This window comes from Macaca thibetana, chromosome 6 (genome assembly GCF_024542745.1).
Source record: "Macaca thibetana thibetana isolate TM-01 chromosome 6, ASM2454274v1, whole genome shotgun sequence".
NCBI lineage: Eukaryota > Metazoa > Chordata > Mammalia > Primates > Cercopithecidae > Macaca > Macaca thibetana.
Genome location: NC_065583.1, coordinates 14,672,300 through 14,685,734, shown reverse-complemented (window position 1 = coordinate 14,685,734; position 13,435 = coordinate 14,672,300). Strand labels below are relative to the sequence as shown.

The 13,435-nt window shown below is 37.8% G+C and overlaps 1 protein-coding gene across 4 annotated transcripts in view; it reads left to right on the top strand.

The window, feature by feature from the left end:
- The window catches only part of TENM2 (teneurin transmembrane protein 2), a 1,303,382-nt gene that overhangs the window by 105,670 nt on the left and 1,184,277 nt on the right, over positions 1-13,435 (top strand). For all 4 annotated transcript variants that reach the window (XM_050794625.1, XM_050794624.1, XM_050794626.1 and 1 more), the window contains exon 2: positions 1,648-1,761. The gene's annotated coding sequence lies outside the window, so the exon portion shown is untranslated. The remainder of the gene's footprint in view (positions 1-1,647; positions 1,762-13,435) is intronic.

Sequence of the window (13,435 nt, the reverse complement as noted above, 5' to 3'; positions counted from 1 at the left end):
AAATAATCATATACCGAGGTAACGTATTAATAATAAGGAAACTAGCTTAAAAAGGAAAGTAAAAATAGATGGTAATTATCCTTTGTTGTGTGTCAGAAGCATCTTCTTTTGATATTACTCAGTTTTGTGGTAGGCACTGGCTCCCCATTTTACAGATAAGAAGATTGTGGCTCAGAGGATTGAAGGGACATTGAATGAGGTTGTGCTTATTAGTGAAGGAGATCATCCAAATCCTAGAGTGCTATGGTTTTAATTCCATTCTCCCCACTGCATTTTGATGAATCGCTCCCCGCCACCCGCCCCCCCTCCAGTCGTCTGGAAGATCAGGATACTAGCACTCACGCTTTTATTCCAGATTGTCAGGTGTCTTTGTGGAGGGCAGAAGGGCTTCTCAGAGTGGTTGGGAAGATGCAGCCATCAGTCTTAAATTGCTGCTTGACCTTGTAAGGAGGGTGTCTAAGAATATATAGTATGCAGCTGTGGCTGGACAGAGGCACTCAAGATGGGCTCAGGCAAGCTGGCGCTTCCCAGCTCATTAGAGAATCCTACACACTGCCTTGGACAGGCCAGACAAGGCGGGGCTTGTTGTGTTGACATGCGGAGGAATACATTTAGCATCCAAGATGAGAATGACTTGAGCAAAACAGAGAAATTAGAGCTAATTGTTTTCAATTATTGTCGCTCTCGTTTTTCAACCTCTCTTTTTTCTTCCACTTCGTCACTGCTCCAGTTTTACTTGCCAGAGGAGGAGGAACTTAATGAGTCACTTAATGATGTCTTGGTGAGGTTTAGTTTGATGTGTTGCCTTTTTTGGCCTTGGTTGGTGGGGAGGGCAGGGAATTGCTTTGTGCAAAGGCGTCAGTCATTAGGAGATGAACCCAACACGTCTGTTGATGAAGTTGAGACATGTAGCCTTGGAATGGTGGTAACAACAGTGACAAGGACAGCAGACATGTATTGGAGGAGTATTATGTGCTGAGCACTGTGCCACATGCTTTCATGGAATTTTATATTTTATCTTTGCAACACTTCTATGAAATGGGGGCTATTATATTCTAGTTTTCAGATGATTAAACTTATTTGCTCAGAGCAAGTTGTGTTGGGATCACTGGGACCTTCCTGTTATATGATATACCCCACATGCTATTGACAATGGTATTAGCCAGTAAATATTTAAATTTAAAAGTCAGCAAAATCATGCTTAAGTTGTATGGATGAGCAAACTGTACATTTTAAGATGAAATAAATTATTTGTAAATCTGAAGAGCAAACATAAGGTCTGTATATTGCTAGAAAGATGCGTCTGAATTATTCTCTCATTCTAATACTGTGTATTTCTGCATTTGTAGTATAAACTGCATCAACTTTGAAGGATAACAATAGATATTCCATAATTGTGATAATGTATCTTAATAGTAATAGTGTGCCATAATCAGAGTGACTTAACTAATCAATATGTTTTATACCATATTTTACACTCCTCTATTGAAAGATATTCTTCAAGAGATAAGGAGTGCAATTTAGTTCATTTAGCTCCTAATTCCAACTTTCCTACATTTTGAAGATGTATGGTATTCATTTGCATTTTTGGGGGGTTGCTTTATGTGCTCATTTGGGTCTTACCTATTTTCTTTTTCATTTTAACAGTTACATCCAGCTTTTTCTTGCCTAAGCGGTCTCGGGCTTGCTTCGTCATTTGGCTTTGCTGTGGAGCACTCCTGTAAAGCTAGCTGAATTGTACATCGAAGATCCACCCTTTTGGTGAGTGGAATCATAGCTACAATTTTGTGTTTTGCTCTGTCTCAAGTTGTGTTTGCATTGTTGATCAAAGTGCTTTCATACAGGGTGCAAAATTGGGCCTTTCCAGCTCTGTGCAGAAAAGGATTTTCTTTTTCTTGTGGACAAAAGTAATTTGTACGGCCATTTTCTGTCTTTGAAATTTGCTATTGTCTCTCCCCCTCCCTACCCAATTGAATGACTTTACAATTCTTTAGTCGCACATCTGCCCCTTTTCTACCTGGATAGATCCCCCTGTGACTCCCTGCACCTCACCCCACCAAATAATTTGATCACCACAGTTTTCTTATTAGCTATCTGCACATAGAAATAAAACGTGCCGGTTGTGATTAGCTAGGTTACATAGCATCACATCATAGAGTGCAAAGGTCTTTTGGATGGAAAAACTTGGCCCTCTTAATCTGTTAAATGTTGTTAATCTATACAGGCCATAAGACAGCAAGCAAAGAGGAAATCATTAAGCTTTTCTCATGTTCCCGGTTAAATCATTTCTGCTTTTATGGCCCCTGAACTGGTGTTCTCCATATATTTCGACGTCATCTGGTCCTCTATATCAAATGTTTCTCTCAGGTTCTTTCTTAAGATACCTACAACCACTTTTCTCTGGTCCTCTGCTGTTTAGAGCTTGCTTTTATCTTTTCACAGATCAAATCCTACCAAGATGGCTCATTTTTGGGTGGAACAACTAAAGGGTTCTATAAGGACCATTAATGCACATGCAATTTTAATTTGAGGTCGTGACATCTGACTAAGCTATAACATCAGCTACACCATATTTTTAGTAAATTGAGTATATATAGAGACTTTATGGTTAAGGATAAGGTGTAAGAGGAGATATTAAAAACTCATAAGTAATTAGACAAACCAGTGGAAAATAGATCTGGATTAAGTCATTTTTCTTCTTCTTCTTCTTCTTCTTCTTCTTTTTTAACTCTTGATTCCTGCAGAAATTTTTCTGCGAAAACGAGACATTAGTGAAGACTACGTCTTAGGCGGTTGAGGAAGTAGAAACGGTATAAGGACAAGGTGAAGACATGATTATGATGGAGGTGTTCATAGTACAATAATCAGCCTGGTTGAAACAGTCACTTTAGAAAGTACGTGAGGAGCAGATTATATAATTCCTGAATAGGAATCTCATGCTGTGGTGACGATTAAATGAGATAAAGCAATAAACTACCTAGCCCAGTATTTAGACAAATAGTTAGGGATAAACGAATGTTGACAGCAGTTCTTACTCCATTTCGCTGGCGAAGAAACTGAAGTCCAAGCAACATGTTTGAAATCTACCTGTCTACCATGGCTAATTTTTCACATTCTTTTTGCTGGCTCCATACGTTTTCATGGATGTGCGGCCTGAACAGGGAGAATCTTCCATTAGAGTGGTAGCAGTTCTGTTAGGATTGTATTGTGTTTTCCTTCTGATACAGGCATTCAATTTAATAAGCAGTGCTCAGCACACCTTACCTTTCTCTGAAGAATAGTTGTTCCCAGTGTCTTGGAGGCCAGCTTCAAATTGGCTGTGCAACCCTGCCTTGGTTAGAAGGCAAGGTGAATAGTTCACAGACCAGGTGCCATTCTTTCCTGGAAACATCCCCTGGTGCTACTTGCTGTTGTAGAAGCTTGGGTCTGTTTTTGCTATTGTTCTTAACGAACTCTAAGCAAGTGGTTAGGAAATCCGTTATAAATGCCGAGTTGTCAATTTTGGAAGAAATAGGAAGGCGTATGGTGAAACAGACACAAGACTCTGGCATATCCTATGCTAACCCATCTGTCCTCTCCCAGCAAGTAACAGACCAGAAAACTACAGACTTAGAGAGAGAGAGTTTCATGGGGGAGAACCTGGTAGAATGGAGCCTGCCATGGCGAATGAAGCCTTCGTTGAGGCTTCTTAGAGGGTTTCCCCATTATACCCAACAACCATCCCCTATTTTTCTCTTTGTGGTTCATCATCCTAACCTCATCATCTAATTTAATCTTCTAACTCAGTTTTCTGGTAAAATGTAACAAGATGGTTTTTTGGTGCATGGTGATTGGGAAAGTAGGCAGAGGATGGTAAGGAATGGCATGGGGATGCGGGAAGAAAAAGGAAAGGCTACATGGTTCTGGGAACTTCCTTGAGAATAAAAGCAAACCTCAGAATCTCAAGTTTAGAAGATGAAAGCTTGAACAACTTGCTAAGTTCTCAGGTGTTTTACAGTGACCTGGCTAACAAGCTGGCCTGCACATTCATTCAATTCTTTCATAACGTGTTGCCGTCATGTGATTAGGGCAGTATTTTCATAATTCACTATTGCAACCAAAAATGTTTCAAATTATGGCTAAATAACAAGCCAGTCATTGATGCAAGGCCTGGCTTACAGAAAACTACGACGAACTTTTAGAAAAACTTCCTCGTGCTAACTGCCTGGCATTACATTTCATTGAACCTGTTTTTCAAGAAATACCCACCTACTTGCAAAAGGACCCTGCAAGGCTTTTGCCCTCTGCTGCTCATTTAGAGTGTCATTCTGAGCCCTAGTAGAATAAATGAGAATAGCTTTGCCAGGCAATAGGGGCTTTATAAACATAAGCCAGTCTTTTCCCAGGTTTTCAGTTCCCAGACCACCGCTGGCTCTTTCCTTTTCACGTAAGCTTATGCCTGAAGTTTTAAATGCTATTCTCTTTGCTTTTTAAGAGGCAGTATCCTTAGGTATACAGCTTTTCTGGCCAGGGATCTACCTTAAACATTTCCATATGGCTTCTCTTGCTTAATGAAGTTGTGTATAGAGTGGTTTTTATTCCATGTTGGATTCAGAGAAAACACTAGGTATAAATGTAGATCCTTATAGTTCTAGGGCAGTCGTACCTACTTTCAACCAGAATAGGATGAAATGCAAGAAGTGCTTCTTTCATTGTCACTAAAAATATGATTTTTGTCGTTTTTCACTGTTTAAAATGTGAAGATAAAAGAGAAAGACAATGAAAAATCATAGGAAAAAATCCGAATACTTTTAAAGGTTGCCTTTAATAAGAGTTAAACAAAGCACCTATTTTTCAGATATTATTAAAATGAAACCATACTTTAGGGAGAAGTTTGAAGAAAACCAAGAGACCTAAATAGGGAATATGTTTTAGGCAGTGCATCCTGCTGTGGCGTGATGTGTGGATTTAACTCCCTATCAGTAGAATACAAGCTGATGTTTTCGCTTTTCTTCCCGTTTAAATGGTTCATAATAGTCGCTGTGTACTAAATATATAAGTGACCGAGTCTCTTTTAAGAAATAAGGTTAACGCATTTTTCTCTAGTATAAAATCCATTTCCATATAAATACTTAAATTATTAGCATCCTGTTGAAAGTATTACACTGAGCTCTTTTTTCCTTTTTGTTTTTTTCAGCATAGAAATGCCCTTTAATACTCAACAGCTAACCTTTAAGACGAGTGCATTTTGAGTTGTTTGGTTTTTATTGTTATTATTATTATTTTTTTGACGGAGTCTCACTCTCTGTTGCCCAGGCTGGAGTACAGTGGTGTGATCTCAGCTCACTGCAACCTTCATTTCCTGGGTTCAAGTGATTCTCCTGCCTCAGCCTCCCAAGTAGCTGGGATTACAGGAATGCGCCACCATGCCCAGTTAATTTTTGTATTTTTAGTAGAGATGGGGTTTCACCATGTTGACCAGGCTGGTCTCGAACTCCCGACCTCGAGTGATCCACATGCCTCAGCCTCCCTAAGTGCTAAGATTACAGGCATGAGCCACCATGCCTGGTCTGAACTGTTTTTTAAACTACACTATATGCCTGAGTTGCTTCTTAATATTGTGAGATTTACAACAGGTTTTCTTTAAATATTTCATGTTTCATCCCATCAAGTCATGTAGTACTACATATTTCACAAAATATTTTCTTGGAAATGTAAAGAATAAAATAGAACTTAGTGTAACTAGAACTAATATAGGATGCCCGTGGTGTTTAAATGTAACAATTATCATGGGAAAATGGAAAAAGGAACAGCTATTAAATATATGCCATATACCATTTTTAAACTTTTTTTCTTTTTAGCATAAGTTATGTTATTTAACCATCAAAAGTAAAGTCTTCTTTAATCCTGAAAACAGAGCCCCCAATAGGTTAAATATCTTTCTCAAGTTTGTACAACTGGTGGGGAGGAAAACCATATTTTGTCATTCAGTCTGTTACTCCAGATACTAATCTATTGTTTGGACTTTTTGGACAAGAAAATAATGAGATTATTCTAGAAAAAGACATACATTATCATAAAGAATATGATCAGATAAGAATTAATTACGTATTTTAAAATCATGCATTGTTTGTTTAAATTCCCATTGTCACTTATGCTGAAGTGAGAATAGTGTTCTCATTTACGTTTGTCAACTACTATTGGGATGTAGATTTTGGTTTACAAACCTTTTAGTGTATGAATCAATAAGGTATTTCTAATATGAACTAAGAAAAATAATTATAAAACATCACTGAAAATTTTAGGTAGCTCATTTGGAAAACTGAGAGGGAATCTCTTTGAATGGCTCACTTTACTAGCACAAAACAGTTATAAAAAAGGCAAAGTAGTCCATAGGTGTTTGTTGTATCATTGGAACTATGCAAAGCAGGAGGAGCAAATAGAATAGAATTTGGGCAAAATCAAGCATTTTAACTAGGTGTTGAGAAAATATAAGAAAAATAAATTATAAATCTATTTTGACTAGAACACTAAAAGATAAAAAAATTATTAGATGTTAATTTAATATAAATTATATATAATTATATATAATATAAACTATAAGTAAGTCAAAGGATTATAGTTAAGGTCTTTGAGTAGGTATGTTTGTGTGTGTACATGCATACCATACTCAGGTCAATAGAACACAGGTTACAAAAGTGGGAATGTTGGGCCAGGTGCAGTGGTTCACACCTATAATCCCAGCATTTTGGGAGGCTAAGATGGGTGGTTCACCCGAGGTCAGGGGTTCGAGACCAGCCTGACCAACACGGAGAAACACTGTCTTTACTAAAAATACAAAATTAGCCAGGTGTGGTGGCACATACCTGTAATCCCAGCTACTCGGGAGGCTGAAGGAGGAGAATCTCTTGAACCCGGGAAGCGGAAGTTGCGATGAGCAGAGATCGTGCCATTGCACTCCAGCCTAGGCAACAAGAACAAAACTCTGTCTCAAAAAGAAAAAAAAAAAAGAAGAAAAGTGGGCATGTTAATAAGGATAATGGGTATAATATTACAATCATATAGAGAAAGTAAATAAATACCATTAATTCTTGTTATTCACAACAGTAATGTTCCGTAAAGTCTCCATGAACACAGAATTAGCAAATACGGAACTATTGCTCCTCTGGGAAATAGAGTTAGGAAATGGTAAACCTCTGGTCACAACATTTTCATCAACAAACCAACAGATCAATGCATAACCTTGCTTTTCGTGTGCTTCTGTTTAAAGACATCTTATTGAATATAAACTATTGATTTCTTAACATTGCAGTCATGGTCAATACACTACAACTTTTGCCTGAGCAAAACTTCTCCAGCACAGCCTTTTTGTGCTTGGGATCTCTAGATAGCACTGCAGCACCATGCTTGGGGGCCATGTTAGACAGTGACATCACCAACAGCACAAAATATGAAAAACGTGGGACTACCTAGAGAGGGAAAAAGACACTTGTTTGCAGTGTGAGAGCTGAAACGAAGCAGAGCGTCACCTTGTTACCCCTCAGCTGGAGCATGCATGCTGGATTATTCAAATACTTTGGCCCTCTGCACAAGTCCATCAATGACCAAGAAATTGCTATTAGTGTCTATTTTAGGGTTTCAAATACATTTTAGTCCATGGGCAAATTCACAAATATGGAATCCACAAAGAAAATGTCTCTCTGTCTTTGTCTTTTTCTCTCTGTCTCCCTCTCTTTCTACATACATACATACGTATATATTTACACACACACACATATATATTTACACATATATATTTATATATACACATACACATATATATATAATTCTCTATTTTTTTGAGATGGAGTTTCCCTCTTGTTGCCCAGGCTGGAGTGCAGTAGCGTGATCTCAACTCACTGCAACCTCCGCCTCCCAGGTTCAAGCAATTCTCCTGCCTCAGCCTCCTGAGTAGCTGGGATTATGGGCATGAGCCACCATGCCTGACTAATTTTGTACTTTCAGTAGAGATGGGGTTTCTCCATATTGATCAGGCTGGTCTCAAACTCCCGACCTCAGGTGATCCACCCGCCTCGGCTTCCCAAAGTGTTGGGATTACAGGCATGAGCCGCCACACCTGGCCTAATATATATTACTATATTTTATATATATACACATAATAATATTCAGACAATTCACATAGGTGTATGAAATGTCTTAACATAATTTTTGAAGTGGATTTATAAAGTTTATCTTTGAACTTCTTGCTAAACAAAGCCCAAATTGAAATGTGTTCCTTTGATATATCTATGTTGCCTAGAAGTACTGTAGCTACTTGGAGGAAACAAAGATTTCTCTAATGCTTAGGTCTGATAGAAATTTCTCACATGAGCCTTCATATGAAAAGGTATTGTAATACAACCAATATCATCTGTAAACTAAATCCAGCAGTGGGCCTTCTACAACTACGTCTTAAAGGATGTTCCTGATGACAGTATAACGAACATAGTTATATGTGGATTAAATTGAAGTTCAGACAGACAGCTTTTCATTGGTCCTGCATGATTCAAGGTTAAAACTTGAAATGAGTAAATGTTGCGTATCTTACTGGTTACCTTCCACAAATGCAGCATCTTTCATTTGTAAATACTTTTTATAAATTGAGTAGAAGATAATTGGGATGGATGTCTAAAATATTGGTCTTCTCTTTAGATGTTTAAGTAACATGTTTTTAATAATCCATACATGATAAGATGTCGGTATTGGTCTTCTAGGCAAATTATCGAAGATGTTTTTCCTATTATCCTTGGTGTTGGTGACGGTGTGGTGTGGGGAATTACTAACCACTCTCTATGGGAAGGAGAAGTGCTGAGGATCTAAAAAGGCTTACAACTTTTGAACCTGTTATTACACATTTAACATTTTATGCTAAGAGAAGAATCAACACGGATAGAAAGATATATTTAAAAGATGTTACTTAATGAATGATTTGAAATAGGAACAATTCTTCCACTCCTTCACCTTGGCACTGTGTGGTTGCCATTTGTGCACACTTACCCCACCTCTGTGTGGTCTTGCTTCTCACAGCTGCTCCTGCGATTCTTGTGGGAAGCCTTTGCTCGGGATGCTAAAATAAATAAATAGATTAATGCATAAAAAAGTAAATAAATATATAAAATAAAATAGAAGCAATTTGAAAACAACCTAGAATTCTACAAATAAGGGCTTGATTGAATAATGACATCCAACTGTCGAAGTGCTATATATTCCTGAAAAATGTATCTTCTCAAAGAATATGTAGGAGTATAAAAATACCTTTCTATATTGTTTTTAAAAGGATGTGTAACCCAATCCCAGTATCGTTATATTAAAAATGTACCAAAAGACCATTTTTTTTAGAAAAGGCAGAAAGGACATACCAGAAAATGTTAATTGTGGTTATTTCTGGGAAGAGAGGGAATGGAGCATTTGTATTTTCCTATGCTATTTTAGTATATTTTTCTGACTTTCTACCATAATTTTATGTTACTGATCACATATTAGCATATGACACATTCTAATCAAATTGAGAAGTTTATCTTGGATGTTAAGCCATTCTACTCCTACCAACAATATAGATATCTTATTTTTATGAGAAAGATTTAATATCTTCAAGCAGAAGATGGTGCTGTTTATATCAAGTATTATGGACAGCCAACATAAAGGGGAAAACATACCTTTAGAAAACAAAAGACATGATTTTTTTTCACTTTCATTTGGATCATAAATCAAGATATTGCTTCCTGGGTATTGCTGACATAACCTTTCTCATTTCATACCATTATTAACTTAAAAATTAATCTACTAAGTGTCCTTTGTGTGCCTTTTAGGAGAATATAGTCAGTTAAATAATATAAATGTTTTTTAAAAGTTTCTAAGCCTTTTTTTGCTTTTTAAAAGTTTCAATTACATTGGAAGAACTAGTCGGTTCTTTAAAAAATAAATAATATGAAACTCAGAGGAAAGAGTTATTGTAGTTATTATTGCAGGCAGAATGCAAAGGAGAAAGCATCTGAAAGAATGAATGGTGCAGAATGAGCTGTAAATAGGGATTTGCTAAGCACACTGCAGAATAATAAGGCCTGCTTATTGAGGGCCTATTACATGCCAGCTACTGAGTTAGACTTTCACTGCAGCCACTTGAAAACATTGACCACGACGTTATACAGCAATTGATATGATCTCACTTCAGAGATGATATTAGACAGCCTCCCAACCTTACACAGCTAGTGAATGGCAGCAGAAAGATTCAAAGACCATTCTTCTGTTCTTTTTCTTACTTGCTAAGTCCTCATCCCAGGCATAGATTGTTTATTTCTTGCCTCTCGTCGTTTCCGTTTCTTCTGCAGAATTGTGTTAAAGTGACTTGCCCAGTGTTGCAAAGTAGAGGGGCAAGCTGGGAACAAGGTCTGTTTGACTTAGAACCTGGGTTCAATCTGTGACTGCTCTTAAACTCGACAGCTCTATGAGTGTAAAAGTGCTTTCTTCATAGTGTGCTAGGAGAATCAATTAGTATTATGTGTGAAAGTGCTTATAACAGGCTGGGCATAAAGTGAGATTCTATTATCATGTTTTGTTCTTCTTCTTATTACTACTATTATTACTACAGCATTATTACCAGAAGAGCAAAATGCATATCAATAGTGGTATGGGAAGACATTTAAATGATTAACAGAATAGTGAGATATTTTTTATTTTTATTTCAACTTATTATTTACTTATTTATTTATTTTGAGATGGAGTCTTTCTCCGTCGCCCAGGTTGGAGTGCAGTGGTGCGATCCGGATTATTGCAACCTCCGCCTCCCGGATTCAAGCAATTCTCCTGCCTCGGCTTCCCAAGTATCTGGGCATACAGGCGCCTGCCACCACGCCCAGCTAATTTTTTTTTTTTTTTTTTTTTTTTTTTTTTTTTTTTTGCATTTTTAGTAGAGTAGTTTGGCCAGGCTGGTCTCAAACTCCTGACCTCAGGTGATCTGCCTGCCTTGGCCTCCCAAATGGCTGGGGTCAGGCATGAGCCGCTGCACGTAGCCATAGTGAGATGTTCTGTTTTCAAATTTCTTCTGACACAGTCATTACTTCTAGAAGAGTATCTTAGTTTGCAACTACTATGCTCTAATAACTCTCTTAAACTTGCTAATACTTCTATTTTAGGAAAAAGGAAGTAGGCTCAGATACAGAACTTTTATTAGCCAGTAGATTCTAGTTTAAAATTAGGAGCTTTTAAAAAATTAAATTATTTTTACAATTAATTGTTTTTTTTTTTTTTTTTTTTTTTTTTTGAGATGGAGTCTCGCTCTGTTGCCCAGGCTGGAGTGCAGTGGCGCGATCTCGGCTCAGTGCAAGCTCCGCCTCCCGAGTTCCCGCCATTCTCCTGCCTCAGCCTCCTGAGTAGCTGGGACTACAGGTGCCCGCCACCACGCCCGGTTAATTTTTTGTATTTTTAGTAGAGATGGGGTTTCACCGTGTTAGCCAGGATGGTCTCGATCTCCTGACATCGTGATTCGCCTGCCTCGGCCTCCCAAAGTGTTGGGATTTCTATTTACAGTAAATAATACTGTTTTTAAAATGTTTACATCTTTTGTAATTGACTTTAAATTGTTTTTAAAATGTTTACGTCTTTTATAATTGACTTTAAAAATAGTGTTTTAAAAAATAATTTTAAAAATGTATCAAGATCGATACAAACGATAAGGAACAGTGCCAGTAGTAATCGTTAGTGGCCATTGGGAAGGCAATGCTGGAAATATGGTTGGGAAATATTGCAGTGTATGAAATTGGCAAAACATACATACACACACACACACACACACACACACACAAATAGCAAACTCTAGGGAGTAACCACTGTGACCAAAATGAAAGATTTACATAAACAATTAGTGGGAGATAAGGTTGGTAAAACTCTCTTTTTTTGTCCTTTCACCAGAAAGCAGTGCAGATGTGTGAGACACAAGCAGCACTGGTCTGTTGATGCTCCTTGGGGAAAACTCTCCCCTAAACCACAGCACTCAGATGAGGGTAATGGGTGGCCACTTCTTCTGTGATTTAAATTCAAGGAAGACATCTTTTTGGACTAGCCAATTTTATTCAGCCTTCCCACTTTATGAATCTGTGCTCTGGGAGGACAACTACCATATCTGGCTTCCTTATTACTAAATCTCCACTGCTTCGCCAACTGCTTGGGACGTAGTAGGTGCTCAATAAATATTTTTCTGGATGAATGAGTAAGTGCTGTCCACAAAGCGTCCTTCACTGAGCTCATTTTAGATTTGTGTGATTACATCCAAGAACTTGGATGGGGCTGACATAGAAAAAGGGAATTAATTCCAAATTTAATAGATGTATGACCTTAAACGACGCCAGCAGTGTCATTGTAGAAGTGCTTGGGAGACCTGCCACTGTCAAGTGAAATGCCGGTAGCACAAATTGAGATATTAAATTGATTCAAGAGGCCCAATGCGCACAGGGATGTCACTCTTGGGAAGACCGTTAGGGGCTTCCGGAGAGGAAATGTTGCTGCCCACCAAGTTTCCTTGAGGGAACAAATCAGTTTGACTCGTCAGCAGTCTTTATGGATTGCCAGCCGTGGGGCATTCCAGAGCAAAAAGATTATGCCTCCGCATAGTGACACTGCTATTTTAACAGGACACGGAGCAGGATGATTCATGAGACAAATAATTCTGTTCTAGACTGTGTGTGTGCATGCATGTGTGTTCAAAGTTAAGGATGTCAAGGGAAATTTTTCAGAAAAGTTACCTGAGGGTGCTAGTCTAGCCCCCTAGAGCTTCCTTGTTATATAAATCACATACTGAAAGTCATCAATTTAGATTTGGATGTGTGAAATTAGCCATTTATAAAATAATTCTGCTGTTGGTGTGTTTCCTAATTCAGATATAAGAAATGATAGTGACGTTTATGTTTTGGTATAGATATTTTGTAACCAGGGATGCCACATCACACTTTCTCGAGTTCCTTGCACAGTGATAAGATGAATTTGTCAAACAAAACCTCTCTGCCTTTGCTGAAAAATATTTTGAATGTGCATTTGTGTATCCAAGATTTTGGCTCTAAAGACCTATAAGCTCTGTGTTTTGGGATTGCTTTGAAAAGCCATTTTAGTTATATATATATATATACACACACACATACATACAAAAATCAGATTGAGAATTTTCCCAAAATGTAGGTATATTTTAGACTAAATGTTGAAATTCAGTAACAACAAGAGCAGCAACCATAACAACAATAATAATAAATTACAGAACTTAATAATAGCAAGCACGTGGAGACCACATGATCCCGTGGGCCAACTCCTTTAAGGATTAAACATATATTATCTCATTTAATTCCCACAACACTCCATGGTACACCATGTCATCACTTTGGCACTCCCTTAAACTTCCGTTACTCAGCCAGCCTCACCTGACATTTTTCTC